At 38.9% G+C, this 13,405-nt stretch overlaps 1 pseudogene; it reads right to left on the reverse strand.

The window, feature by feature from the left end:
- The window catches only part of LOC127633139 (vinculin-like), a 62,733-nt pseudogene extending 53,425 nt beyond the window's left edge, over positions 1-9,308 (reverse strand).
- Positions 9,309-13,405: the final 4,097 nt, after the last annotated feature.

The raw sequence follows: 13,405 nt of genomic DNA on the forward strand, positions 1-13,405 counted from the left end.
CGCACAGACACGCACAATCACACACACACAGACATAGACACAGATGCACACACACACATTCAGTCACAGACACGCACACACACACAGTCACACACGCACACATACATATACACACACACACACACACAGAGACACAGTCACACACAGTCACACACAAGCACAACACTAGCACACTAACACAATCTCTCTCACACACACACACACACACATCAACAGACAGCTCCATAATTCACACAGCACCGCACACATTTAACATATCGTCCTTGACCTTTACAGAGGAAGAGTGTGTGTGTGTTCTCACTTTATAAAAGCAGGAGGCATGTCTCTCCTCATGATGGCATCTTCTGTGGTCTGAACCGTCTCCTTTCCCACCTGTATTTAACACACACACACACACATTAAACATGTGACAAACTCTCAGACAAAGCACAAGGACTCTAGACTTTGTAAGTTTGATTCATTTCTGTGAATGAATCGATTCAAAACTCTGATTCAACGATTTGCTTGAATCATCACTCAACAATGTTCACAGAACTCATGAAACTCGTATATTAAAATGTTTACATAAAATTATACAGCATGTCCATAGACGGATACACATAACACAGTAACAGTTCTCAGTTCAGTTCAAGTACTGACTTGTGGTTCAGGGGGACAGTGAAGAATCGATTCAGTGTGTGATTTGAACATTACCACATTTTTGTGATTCACTATTTAAGACTAGACATTCACTAGACATGATATGGCATCATGTCTGCTGCTGCTCCAGTGATTGTGAGTTGAGTATATGGTCTGTTAGAAAACTCAAGGCCATGTTTAACTTAACCTATTTTACTTCCATAATTTGGCAATGTTAATTGGCATGCTTTCTCTAATAATACCTAGTAATTGCATGTTGTTGCTAAAGTCTTCTGAGTTTTAGGCCCTTTTGTTATCAAATGAACGGACGTGACCCATATTCACTCCTCGCCCTATATCTTCTAAAAGCAAAGTCCAACCTTAACGAAACTTGGTAAACTTTGACATGAAGACATTTTGAGGATGCGCACCAAATTTCGCCAAATTCTGCCCATAGGTGGTGCTATAACTTAAACACCATAATAACTCTGAAAATGTTTCATCAAGGAAGTTGGAACTTGGCACAAGTCTTCTTTGATTCAAGTGAATAATAAACATTGATTGTAAACATTGTTAGAATAACAAAGAAATAATTCATTCTTTATTTTAATGATTGATTTGAGGAATAGAAAAAAGTATAAAGTCAACTTTCACCCATTTTTTATCATCCACTACGTGAAAATCCAAAGTCCAATAGAGCACAACAATCTGGCAATCTGGTTTTTAATGGTAACTGGAGTGGTGGTGGCATAGTGGCTAAAGCACAGGGCTGTTAATCAGAATCAGAAGGTCACAGGTTCGATCCCCACAGTCACCACCATTGTGTCCTTGAGCAAGGCACTTAACTCCAGGTTGCTCCGGGGGGGATTGTCCCTGTAATAAGTGCACTGTAAGTTGCTTTGGATAAAAGTGTCTGCCAAACGCATAAATGTAAACTTACAATCCTTTAAAAACACCATCCATTTGTTCCACCACTCCTTCAGTGAAGCCTGCTGGAGGCAACATACTTCAGAGCTGTAGTATCGGAGAACTGCCATGCAAGGCTCTAGCCTGACATTGGGAGAAACTTGGGGTTCAGTGTCTTGCCCAAGGACACTTCGGCATGTGGAGTCATGTGGAGTCATGTGGAGTCATGTGGGCTGGGATTCGTATCACCAATCCTGGCACTACCAACTGAGCCCATGTGACTCTACCCTCCCTGTGTGGCTCAGGCTTTGACCACTGTGATGTATATTGGGGGTTTGTGACTGATGACTGGGAGGGAAATGGGTTGAAGGGGGATAATGTTTGATTCTGTGTTTAAATATTGTGTTTTGTGCTGTATAATTGTTAGAATCAATTAAAAATGTAAAAAAGTCTGACGTGGGCTCTGAGGTTGTTAATCAATGGTACTCTATATGCTCCCGTTGAAGCCATCAGCCCACGTTATTTCAACTTCACTGCTTAAAAACCACGTTTAATAGTGGAATTTCTGATGAACAACTACACTTCCAGTGGTCCAGCAGTGAAACATCCACCAATAAGAGATCCGCCTGGATGAGACCACCCACTTCCATGGCACACGTAGAATGATGCAATACAGTCTTCCTTCGCCCTCAAACTATGTATTTGCATATATCAGAATGCATTGCAATAAACTTAAAATATTTTTTTTTATACTTATAATCAACAACCAAAAATCAATAGTTTTATACGATTCCATCGGTTTTTACCCAATTACGTTATTCGTAATGCATCATGGGATGTCGTGCCCTCGTGAAAGATGGTACTTACAGTCTTGTCAGTTTATAATTTGTAATGTTGTGATTCACCTCGGAGCTGGTTGGTTTGGTTCATGGCACACAACTCTTATTTTTTGAAGGCTACGAGAATTATGAATTGGAAAAATACTCCCGGAACTGGCATGGCTGAAACAGTGGGCGGGCACTCTTGCGCTCCATTGCTCGGAAAAGTCCTAATTGCACACCACCTTTCAACAAGCCACATGATTTGAGGATACGTTTCATGTCTGCAGCACAATCAATGCAGGACAAATTACACTCCCAAGTTGTTTACTTTGGGTTTGAGGTTTGTTCAAACCACTAACCCAATATTTGAGCAATAATAAGAGTTATGCTTGACTTAGCAAACACCACTAATACACACAATTCCCTGTACAAGTTCCTCTCAATCACAGGATTCATGTTTAGGCAGATCTGTAACATTGTCGATGACATTAGATTAGATTCTGAGTGTTGAAAGAACATTCCTCCATTTTTACAATCACTGTGTCTGTGTTTCCTCACAATAGAGGGCATTATCCTTTGCATTATGCACTGCCCGGCTAAAATAGAAAGTGTGGCCGAGTGCCTGGCATTCCACGCCACAGTCATTCCAACCATTTGTGTTTAAAACAGGACGAGAGACCAAACACACACACACACATATATATATATATATATATATATATATATATATATAACTGCTGCTGTCAGGTTACGACATTTCCCTCAGATAGGTAACAACTATTTTAGTCATAATACAAACATGATTTTGGAAAGCCGGGTCGTATAATGGAATATATAATGTTCACTCCGACTTTTGCAGTACGTTGTGTTGTGTCAACAGATGTGCCCGTGTAGACAGGGTGTAAGAGACTTTTTAGGGGTCCTAGCACCAAAGGAAACCCACATTTTCAATCTCCTTCAAGGTAGCTTGTCTGATTTGCATGAAATTGGGCATATATCCTCTACAGATGCTCCTGACAAAAAGCTATCAAACACAACCCAATAATGTTTGGCCATGGCCAACGTAATCGAGCTATATCTTCTAAAAGCAAAGTCCAAACATAATGAAACTTGGTAAACTTTAACATGAATACATTTTGAGGATGCATGCTAAATTTAGCCAAGTTCTACCCACAGAGGGCGCTGTAAATAAGAAAAAAGCATCAAAACTCTGCAAGCGTTTAATCAAGGAAGTTGGAACTTGGCATGCATTTTCTTTGGTCCAAGCTGTAACAAATGGCTGCCAGAAGTCAATCCAATTTCAGCACCTAATAACTTAGATGGTAAACTGCAGATGGTCATAAAACTTTGTATACACAAGAAGACTGTCAACAAGAATCTGTATACCAGATTTTGTGAGAATCGATCACAAAGTGGCCTTATAATTAGCCAATTCACATTTTTGCTCAAAACTTAAGAAACCGTATTTCCGTTTCCACAAGAACTTTTCAACTACTTTGAATTTTTTGGGAAAAAACTACTTTTTCCAAACTCGTCCCAGGCCATTTGTCGAACTAGCATTTCATTTTGAATGTATCATCCAGAGATGCTCCTGACAAAAATACATCAACAGAATTTTGATTCATTAAGTAGTTCAGAACATGCAAGCCAATACGTTTGTGGGTGTGGCCCAAAAGACTTATTGACCTCTATCTTGTCAGGGCAAAGTCCAAACTTCACAAAACTTGGCACACAAAGACAACAGTACATTCTGTGGTCACATGCCAAATTTAATAAATTTCAGATGATAGGAGGCACCATAACTTAAGAAAATCCTATTGGTGCACCCGCAATAAAAGTAGTTGAGATTTGACTTCAAAACAACTGCGTCCACATGATCGACTCTTTCAAATGTGGGTATTTTGGTCATGTTCACTTCGCATGTGCTTGGACCCTGATAACTGCCGTTTGAAGATATATTTTACAACAAGTTAATTCAGTTGTCAGGCTGAAACATCATTTTATAATGAAGTCACTTCCTTAAGTTTATATCCCTGCCGGCTTTAAACACACTTCAACTGCACTCATGGCTCGTTTACAGCCGCTGAACAGAATTGTTGGGGAGTGCTGAACACTGACGTTCCAGTGGCAGAAATGCGAGGACACTCTGCTAAATGCCACTGACAGTGCGGTCGAGTCCAAATAACAGACTGTTCGTTGTGCCCGCTTCTCAATGCACTACACACACACATAACAAGAGCTCTCAGAGTTTAAGAGAGCTCACACACACTGGCTGCACTGTGAGAACATGCGCTGAAGTCTATTAAATGAAAAAGGAACCATAAACATCAAACACATCAGACACACTCGCCGGATGGATGGATGGGACAGCCAACCAGACAGACAGACAGACAGCCAACCAGCCAGACAGATAGAAAAGACAGACAGACAGCCAACCAGCCAGACAGACAGAAAAGACAGACAGATAGACAGAAAATACAGACAGACAGACAGCCAACCAGACAGACAGATAGAAAAGACAGCCAGACAGATAGATAGACAGACAGCCAGACAGACAGGCAACCAGACAGCCAGACAGATAAAAAAGACAGATAGACAGAAAAGAAAGACAGAGAGATAGAAAAGACAGCCAGACAGACATATAGACAGACAGACAGAGAGATAGAAAAGACAGACAGACAGACATATAGACAGACAGACAGATAGAAAAGAAACACAGACAGACATATAGACAGACAGATAGAAAAGACAGACAGACAGATAGAAAAGAAAGACAGACAGACATATAGACAGACAGATAGAAAAGAAAGACAGACAGACATATAGTCAGACAGACAGACAGAAAAGAAAGACAGACAGACATATAGACAGACAGACAGATAGAAAAGAAAGACAGACAGACAGACAGACATATAGACAGGCAGATAGAAAAGACAGACAGACAGATAGATAGAAAAGACAGACAGACAGACAGATAGACAGACAGACAGACAGACAGACAGACAGACAGACAGACAGATAGAAAAGAAAGACAGACAGACAGACAGACATATAGACAGGCAGATAGAAAAGACAGACAGACAGATAGATAGAAAAGACAGACAGACAGACAGACAGACAGATAGATAGAAAAGACAGCCAGTCAGACAGACAGATAGAAAAGAAAGACAGACAGACAGAGAGAAGTAAGGGGAAATTACAGAAGCGTCATTATAGATAAGTGCTATAAAAAGCTATGTGTATGACATCACTCTGAACTGGAAAACAATGCAAGGCTGTGGCCATAAAATAATACATTGATGCCATGGCCGGGAATCGTTACAAACTTCTAAATTAGATTTGATTCCAATTTCGCATTTGGGTACATTTCAGTTAATCTATTCCATCTACATTAAAATCAAATATCTGCCTTACAGAGGACTCAACGACTCTGTCTCACATGAAGTTCTGCTCTCATTCCATCTGTGTGCATCACGTTTCCATAGCTGGTGTTTCCTCTAAAGGGTTATTTAGGAACGCATTATCTCAGCATGCAGTTAAACTGCTTTCCCCAGCAACAGACTGATGATAAACGTTCCCTTCCATGAGTGTGGAGTGAATAGAGCGAGAACGTCTATCTGTCCTGTCTGAGGCACAAACACAAAGCACTTGAATTCAACACTTAAAGAGATAGTTGAGCCAAAAATGAACATTCTGTCATCGTTTTATCACCCTCGTGTGGTTCCAAACCCGTATGACTTCCTTTCTTCTGTGGATCACAGAAGGCAAATAACTGATTTGTTTCTGGGGTACTGGGTCAAGCTCTAAAATGACCAAAAAAAAAAAGGACGATAGAGCATCATGAATGTAGTAAATATGACTTGTGTGCTACATTTCAAGTCTTCTGAAGGCATATGATGGCTTTGAGTGAGGAACAGACAAAGTGAAAGCTGTTCTGCGAACCAATTTGCAAAATGTGGTTCACTTAAATCTCGATAAAACACGCCGCGGCCCGGGTTTGAATCCAGGATGTCCCGAGTGACTCCAGCCAGGTCTCCTTAGCAACCAAATTGGCCTGGTTGCTAGGGAGGGTAGAGTCACATGGGGTAACCTCCTCGTGGTCACAGATGCACAAAAATAAAATAAAACGAGACTTCTCTCTCGTTAATAAATGAACCACAACACACAACACTGCGAGATGCATGTTAAACTCTTAAAGTGACAGTACCATAATAACACTTGTTATACAAATTAATGTAAACTCAAAGTTTTATCTTTATTACATTTTTACAAACATTGACAGCTCAATTCATTACTATAAATATATAATTTCATTAAATAATATTATATATACATATATATGCTTTCACATACTTTTCAATTCTATTGCTTATTCTGCATCCGTTCAGCCTGAATGTCTCGTATCGTATATCGAACCAAATCGTGAGATCTCATCTCGTCCTTATAATGTAATAGAGTAATAGTGACACTAGCTTACATGATGTGAGCTTGCTCTACTCAGGGCTGGACTGGGAATAGAAATTGGGCTGGAATTTTACATGGCAACTGGCCCAAAGCTTGTTGAGTGCTGGGGGGTGTTCGCTGTCCTTTTCTGCATATCGCGGCGCCGTTTTGTGGTCCGTTCTGCGTCTCATTTTAGCTTATCGTGGCCCATTAGGCCTGTTTCGCGGCCGACCCACCGTCCCGGTTCAGTTCTCCCGATGGCCATTCCACCCCTGATCGGCCCCAAAGTGCTTCTGCCCACCGGGAAAATGCCCGGTATGCCAGATTACCAGTCCAGCCCTGTCTCTACTACACTTGCATCAAAGAGGCGATGCTTGTCTTATTATATTTAAAGATTATGTTACAGTCTAAAGCACCCACCCTCAGAAGCTTATAGGACGCAAATGAAGTCTAAAATCGAGGTTAATCCCCCACTGGGATTAAATGCCTGATCTTCAGATGAAACTCCATGTTTTTAAGACTGGAACTAGTGTAAAGAGAAAGGCGAGCATTGCCTAATACAGAAGCATTTCTCCCCGTTCTGAGGGCAGAAACGCTCCATTTTTGGAAGAGGTTTCCATCCGTGTGGTCTTGAGAAATGTTCACCCCAGCGTGACCCTTCCGCCTCTAACAGCTCGAGTCAGAGCTCCCAAATAAAACACAGCGCCTCTCAAAGAACTGCTCACATTCCACAAACTGATGATCGACAGGAGGGCAGCAGACGCCAGAAATATCACTTGTGAGCAGGATATTTTTATTAGCCGTCATTTCCAATCATGACGCTGTAATTGTGCCAAAGTACGCAAAAATATGATTTAATTGTGTTTATTTAGGATACATAAAATGTTAGCTATAAAATTAGCCTTAGCAAAACAAAGGAGTTGCCTATTTATCTTTATTACGTTAAAAATGTATCCCACCCCTGGAGTTCGCTTATTCGCTAGTTTGAATCCAGGGCGTGCTGAGTGACTCCAGCCAGGTCTCCTTAGCAACCAAATTGTCCCGGTTGCTAGGGAGGGTAGAGACACATGGGGTAACCTCCTCGTGGTCACTATATTGTGGTTCTCGCTCTCGGTGGGGCGTGCGGCGAGTTGTGCGTGGATGCCGCGGAGAATAGCGTGAAGCCTCCACACACTACGTCTCCGCGGTAACGCACTCAACAAGTCACGTGATAAGATGCGCTGATTGACGGTCTCAGACGCAACTGAGATTAGGCCTCCACCACCCGGATTGAGGTGAGTCACTACGCCACCACGAGCACTTGGAGCGCATTGGGAATTGGGCGTTCCAGATTGGGGATAAAAAGGGGAGAGGAAAAAACTAAACAGATCGAGGTTACACTGACGCACTTACAATTGAAGTCAATGGGGCCAATATGTAAACTCGCCATTTCAAAAGTATAGACACATTACAATGCAAGTGAATGGTGACCAAAACTTTTAAGCTAAAAAAAAAAGCACATAAAGGCAGCATAAAAGTAATCCATAAGACTCCAGTGGTTTAATCCATGTCTTCAGAAGCGATATGATAACTTTCTCCGTCCAGTAATTGGCGATATGCACGAAGAATGTGAATCGCCAAAAACAAAAGAAGAATGTGAAAGTGAAAGTGGAGATTTATAGTAATAATAATAAAAAAAGGACTTCAATATTGATTCGTATCTCATCCACACCTTTCATATCACTTCTGAAGACATGGATTAAACCACTGGAGTTGTACGGATTACTTTTATGCTGCTACTTTTTATGCTTTAACGTTTTGGACCCTGCTGACTTGCATTGTATGGACCAACAGAGCTGAAATATTCTTCTAAAAATCTTAATCTTAAGTCATAAGGATGAGTAAATGATGAGAGAACTTTCCATTTTTGGGTGAACCATTCATGTAATTTGCTTGCATAAAAGATCGGCTAAATAACTGATGCATTGATGGCATGGCACAGTGGCACAGTGGCACAGCGGTGTTGCAGTGGGCAGGGAGAATCCCAGAGGAGCAGGCGAAACTGAGTTTGAATCAAAGCCAAAGAACTTCAGGAATGTTTCATGGAAATGCAACAATAAACAATGTCCAACAGGATACTATGCTTCCATCCAAACTACTTTCAGCTGTGCACGCGCGTAAATGAGCCAATGCATCTGTATGTGTATAAAAGAGTGACATCACGTACCCGGACCAGGTTGCTGACAGCTGCCTGCACGGCCAATACGGGAGCGGTGAGATCCGGTATCGCTTTCCCATCCACCTCTCCCTCCTCATGCATGATCACCAGATGAGAGATCTGCTGAGCCACGGGCTCCAGGATACTTTCTATCGTCTTGGTGTGAAAAACCGGCATGATGAAAACTTCAGATGAGACGCTCTTTAGGGAAAGCAACCTCTCTTTGGAAGTCTGTTTCCAAAGTCCCGTATCTGAAACTATCCCAGTGTGAGGTCAAACTGACTCCCCTTCATGCAACTCACTATCGTGGGAAGCGAGTGGTCAAGCGAATGAATTGTTCAGTTGAGTCGGTTCTTTTCAATTCGCAAATCGATTCATTCGTGAATCGCGGTTCAATAATCAACTGTAAATGAATCGAAATGAGCAGAGAATCGGCGAATAAACTGCGCTCTAGTGTTATTTTTTTAATTTAGTTATAACTGTGTTTAAAGTGTGTTTTGATGACGCAAAAGAACCGATAAATCCAGTTCATTATAGGGCTTTGCTCGAAAGAACCGATTCGCCGAAATGAGTCAGACTTCACAACATTAGACACCTCACACAATGACGCTCATCCCTCTGTCCACCAATCAAACCGCAACCACGGGTACGCCCATGAACGCGATTGGTTCCCGTAAACGTCATTCATCCAGTTTCGCCCCGCCCCTTCACCTTTGTCGGGTCTGTTGGAGACCGGAGAGCTTCATTCTAATACATTCTCATGCCCTTGAAAGGAAACTTGCTTCCACTGTTCTGGACGAAGAATCTGGAGTGCCCGGGAGGACCACGCCTACCGTTTGATCATTGCTCAGCATTTTTTAAGATGACAGCTGAAGCTTATTTGCCAACAACATAAATTTACTTTCATTATTTTCCCTCAGATTTTATTTGCCAAAAATAAGTATGAATATATATATATATATACTGTATAAATATATAAGTATTTATTAATTAATTAATTATACATAATAATAATAATAATAATAATATGTTATGATTATTAGATAAAATCTAAAAATAATTATAATATAAAATGAACACTTATATTATTATTTTTATTAACTTGTATATATATATATATATATATATATATATATATATATATATATATATATATATATATATATATTTTTTTTTTTTATTTATATATATATATATTTAGGTTTTACATTTTTTTAATTCTTTAAAAAAAAAAAATGTATTCTCATTTTTTATTTCTATATATTTTTGGGATAAACACCCATAGTAATAATAATAATAATAATAATATATTATATATACTGTATAAATATTCAAGTAATTATTAATTAATTAAAAATAATAATAATATATTATGATTATTAGATCAAATAAAAAATAATAATAATATAAAATTAACACGTATATTATTATTTTTATTAACTTTATATATATATATAGATATATATATTATACATTTTTTTATTTATCTATATTTCTTTGATGGTCAGTCAGGGCTGCAACCCGATTTTAGGATTATAAAACAATTTTATTTTCCAGAATGTTTGTTTTAAAATGCGATAAACACTCATAGTAATAATAATAATAATATATAATAATAATATATATACTGTATAAATATGTAAGGAATTATTAATTAATTATAAATAATAATAATATATTATGATTATTAGATCAAATAAAAAAATAATAATAATATAAAATTAACACGTATATTATTATTTTTATTAACTTTATATATATATATAGATATATATATTATACATTTTTTTTTATTTATCTATATTTCTTTGATGGTCAGTCAGGGCTGCAACCCGATTTTAGGATTATAAAACAATTTTATTTTCCAGAATGTTTGTTTTAAAATGCGATAAACACTCATAGTAATAATAATAATAATAATAATAATAATATATATACTGTATAAATATGTAAGGAATTATTAATTAATTATAAATAATAATAATATATTATGATTATTAGATCAAATAAAAAATAATAATAATATAAAATTAACACGTATATTATTATTTTTATTAACTTTATATATATATATAGATATATATATTATACATTTTTTTATTTATCTATATTTCTTTGATGGTCAGTCAGGGCTGCAACCCGATTTTAGGATTATAAAACAATTTTATTTTCCAGAATATTTGTTTTAAAATGCGATAAACACTCATAGTAATAATAATAATAATAATATATATACTGTATAAATATGTAAGGAATTATTAATTAATTATAAATAATAATAATATATTATGATTATTAGATCAAATAAAAAAATATATAGTTTTTATTTATTTTTTACATTTTTTATTATTATTATTATTATTATTTTTGATGGTCAGTCAGGGCTGCAACCTGATTTTAGGATTATAAAACAATATTATTTTCCAGAATATTTGTTTTAAAATGTGATAAACACCCATAATAATTATATATATATATATATATACACACACAGTATATATATAATAACTGTATATGTGTGTGTGTGTGTGTGTGTGTGTGTGTAATCCTAAGAGCTTGATGCAGTCTTGTCTGACCATTAGTAAATTGTCTGCAGTCTCCTTGTTATATACTTTAGTATAGCAATAGCAATACCTCGGCTGTTTCAAACTAACAGACGCCTCAAGCACCCCAAGAATTTGCCCAGCATCCCATCAGAGACCCTCAACAGCCTGCATGACCTTATATGGAAGAGTCCAAAAAGAAAGAATTAAGGAGGTCAGCTCGGAGATCTCAAAGTAAACACACTGTGTGTGTGTCTGACCCCCGGAGAGCAAATGTGTTTGTGGAACAGCAACAGATGTTGCTCGTATTGCTTAGATCACAGAAGGTTTTAGTTTAAAGCACTGGTACTCGAGCTAGTATTTGGGAAGTAAAAGAGCCCCATGTAGGCTCTGTATTGTCTCTTGTATGTCATTATGAATATAGAGTTATAAGGAAGCAAAGTCAAATTCCTTATAAGTGTAACTTGCCCATCAAATTGTTTGTGGGTTTGTCATATCAGGATTGACACCAGTATTTATTTTGAGGTTTTAACTGATGAGATATTTTTCTGAAACTGCTTTAAAAAGCCGGACACAGCATTGGTGAGTGATGCCATGTTTATGAATGTTTAATATCACCCTCCCGTTACCCAAAACCACACTAATGAGGTGTGTGAAATACAGAATAGACAGAGAGTGCCTCACATTTACAGTATATTTTCATTTCAAAGGACTTTATTAGTACTTATAAACTCAGATGATGCCATCTTGTGGTTGAATAGGAATAATGCACTCCACAGATTCGAGGAAAATGGAAACATCTATCATAAGCTCCATTTGTGAGTCACTGTGACCACTGCTGACCCAATGACATCACCCGAGTGTCTGTAACTATGGTGGCCATGTGGTCCAGTGGGAGCAACTGCTGGTCTGTGATGAGGCTTTCCCACTCACCAGATGTACTGGGATTACATACACATGTGTTCCAATGATCCTAACTTAGTCATCTTTATACACACACACACACACACACACCACACACACACACGCGCACGCGCACGCGCACGCGCACGCGCACACGCACACTCACACAGACAGACACACACACACACACACTCACACAGACAGACACTGACAGACAGACACACACTGACACACACACACACACACACACACACACACACACACACTGACACACAGACACACACTGCACACAGACACACTGACAGACAGACACACACACAGACCCTCACACAGACAGACACTGACAGACACACACACACACACACTGACAGACAGACACACACTGACACACACACACACACTGACAGACACATAGACACACTCACACTAACAAACACACACACTCACATAGACACACTCACACAAACACACTCACACACACAGACACATTCACACAAACACACTCACTGACACTCACACAGACACACACACAGACACTCACACAGACAGACACACAGACACTCACACAGACAGACACACACACACACACACACACACACACACACACACTCACAGACACACTCACACAGACAGACACACACACACACACACACACACACACAGACACTCACACACAGACACTCCACAGACATACACTCACACAAACACACACACACACACTGACAGACACACTCACACAGACACTGACAGACACATACACCCTGACACACACAGACACACACACATACTGACAGACACACTCACACTGACTCACACTGACACACACACACAGGCACACATGCACACACACACACACACACAGACAGACACACACAGACACACATGCACGCACACACACACACAGGCGCGCGCACACACACACAGGCGCGCGCACACACACACTCCATTGAGGAACCAGAAGTGTAACACACAGC

This window comes from Xyrauchen texanus, chromosome 40, assembly GCF_025860055.1.
Source record: "Xyrauchen texanus isolate HMW12.3.18 chromosome 40, RBS_HiC_50CHRs, whole genome shotgun sequence".
NCBI classification, from domain to species: Eukaryota; Metazoa; Chordata; class Actinopteri; order Cypriniformes; family Catostomidae; genus Xyrauchen; species Xyrauchen texanus.